Consider the following 3,007-nt stretch of genomic DNA (forward strand, 5'->3'; position numbering starts at 1 on the left):
ATCTCCCCTATAATATGCCCTTCCTCCAACTTCAAGATAATACCAACAATACAAGGACAGAACAATAACAACATATATACATCATTTTCCAGCCCTATATACACCATCAAATACTACAAAACAGCCCAACACACCCCAATCTCTTCGTACACAAAACGACCACCGTAGTAGTGTCAAACGACCCGAAAATGTTATGACGAACGACCAGCCAACCACCCTACATTTATATGGTGTTTATAAACCCCCTTCCTCCTCCAAAACTCCACAAAATAGTAATAAAACACGCAGCCCAACAGCAACACAAAACAGTCCACAAAACAGTCCGCTACAAGTGAATAACTCGAACTCACGGCTTCCGATCACCATCCCGTGAGTTCTTACAAGTATAGAACGACTTACCATGAATTTACAGAAGAAAAAATGGATGAAAGAGAGCAGTAAACTCACCTTATTTGTTGGATAACTCAGCTCCTATCTTGGTTCTTCAAACTCTAAGTTTTACCTCCAATTGGAACTTGAAAGGGAGAGAAAATCAATTAGGGTTTATGGGAAATTTTTGGGAGGATTCTTTGCAGAGCTTATGTCTGGTTATTATGCTCTATTTTAAGTCTAATATATGAAGAAAATAGGCCCTTAAAAGGCCTCTTTGGACGACCCGAAATGGCCCATTTTTGGGCTTTCATTTAAGCAAGTAGGTGACACACCTACTTGTCACCTAGCAGCTTGCGCAGTATCGCAAAAATGCACATATCTCTCTACTCCGATGTCGTATTGACAAATGGTTTAATGCGTTGGAAAATAGACTCATAGATCTTTAATTTGATGGGTGGAACACACCATAACTCTAAGTATATTGGGAGAAAATTGCAGTTACATTTGACCCAAAGTTTCAGTAAAACTTATGAATGTAACTTGTGATGACTTTCATCGACTTTTGTTCCACAACTCGCTTGACTTAAAAACATAACACACGGATGTAATACGACTAATATAAATCATAACATAATCTCTTTATCATGTTAATCACCCTAGTCTCACCCCAAAGGTACATGTTATAACATTCCCAACTTGTCGACTTTCGATGAAACATTGTTTTATTTAATTGCTTTAGCTTCTGAACTGTCCAACCCTCTTTGTACTTGTTGTTCATGATCTTCAATATTTGTAACCTCAGAGGTAACATGATTAACTTACTTTATATACTTTTAAATATTATCACATTTTTTTGTCCTACATTAGTTTGCTTACGACGCATTTTTACATACGAAAATATAGGGTGTAACAGGATCAAGCAAGCAAACAATTCTCTGTACTGGTGTCTCTCCCCCTCGACACCGTGTTGCTTCTCTGTAATATCTTTCATTAATGCAATCAAGCTTTCTTTCATTTTCATTCTCTTATCTGTTCTCTCAATTGCTATTGACATTGGTTTTCCCGTATGGCACTGATAGTCTCATCTAGCATACGGAGGGGACCCCAGTTGGCGGATAGTAACTGCATGGACATCGGTTGCTTAGCCTTAGGCCGCCCTTCCAAGAAATTTCAGGAAGATACCGCGTAACAGTTGGTATCAAAGTGTAGGCTCGACATCAGACGAGGAAACACATTGCCATTACCACCATTTCTGACCATGGTGAATTATGAGGACTGCATTGCGACCCTTGAATAGACGGTTAACGTCTTACAACCCATAGTGAATACGGTGCCTGATCTAACAACTAGCCTAGTGCAAAGGCTGGATGACCTGGACCGCGGGATGCGGCAGGCCGAAGGTGACATCACGAGCATCAATTGCGACTCTGAAGGAGACTGGCAAACGGCAGCCATAGAGGAAGCCAAAATTTTTAGTAAATTTTAGGGCCTCCAACAGGGGCGGACCTAGGATTTAGCCTATAGGGCACAAAATGGCAGACAGGGTGACTGCCATGCAGTAAACCATAGACAACTTAACAGGCCAGCTCAATATTATCAATGCTGCACTATATGGCTACTTCGAGGAGGTAGAAACCAGATCAGGGGTGCTGTGAACCTCGCCCCTGTGCCACAAACGCTGATAATTCCTGAGCCAAAACAATACAATGGAGCTCAGAATTGCAAGGCAGTGGAGAAATTCATTTTTGACATCGAACAGTACTTCAATACGGTGGGGGAGTTAGAAGAAGCAAAAAAGGTAGCAATTGCTGCCATGTATCTTAAGGGCCAGTGAAGATACTCTCGAGACATAGGCAGAACTAAAGGCAGTCATACTCCTACAGAGCAAGTCAATGTGCAGAGAAAGCTACGGGTGCTCCGCCAGACCAAGTCAGTGCGGGATTACGTGCGGGAATACTCCGCGCTTATGCTGAACATACCGGATATAGGGGACAAAGACAAACTCTTCACATTCCTGGAAGGTTTGAAACCTTATGCCCGTATGGACCTGCAAAGACAAAGGGTAGACACTTTACCCAAGGCGATCCAAGCAGTAGAATACCTTGGGGACTATCAAGTAGAAGCTCGGAAGGATAGGCCTCAACCTCATGTCCGAGGAGGATACAAAGGGGGCCATCCTAGCAATGGTGGCCCTAGCAAAAGTGGAGGATATTGGAGCTCAACCAAATTTAAGGCTCCTTCATCAGGAAGAAATAATGTTGCGTCTCACAATAACGATCGGGGGAGAAAGCCCCACTCAGAATGCCGTCATTGTGGCAGGCCGTATTGGAATAATGAATGACCACAAGCAGAAATAATGCTCATCAAACTTTTTATGATGGGACGGATGACGATATAGATGATGCTAACCTGACATAACCAATCGGTACCTTCAACGCACTTGTTTGTTCTATCTCTGAGGCCTTAGCCGGAACCAGTGCCAGCATACGTAAGAAGAAGGACGCATGCCCAACCACCAAGAAAGGGAAAGAGAAGGCGGATGAGGGTCCTCCTCTTTACCAAGAGAAGACCCTGATGTTCGTCGAGATGAAAGTTAATGGCAAGCCCCTTCGGGCGATGATAGACATGGGCGCTA

This window comes from Nicotiana tomentosiformis, chromosome 8 (genome assembly GCF_000390325.3).
Source record: "Nicotiana tomentosiformis chromosome 8, ASM39032v3, whole genome shotgun sequence".
Classification (NCBI taxonomy): Eukaryota; Viridiplantae; Streptophyta; class Magnoliopsida; order Solanales; family Solanaceae; genus Nicotiana; species Nicotiana tomentosiformis.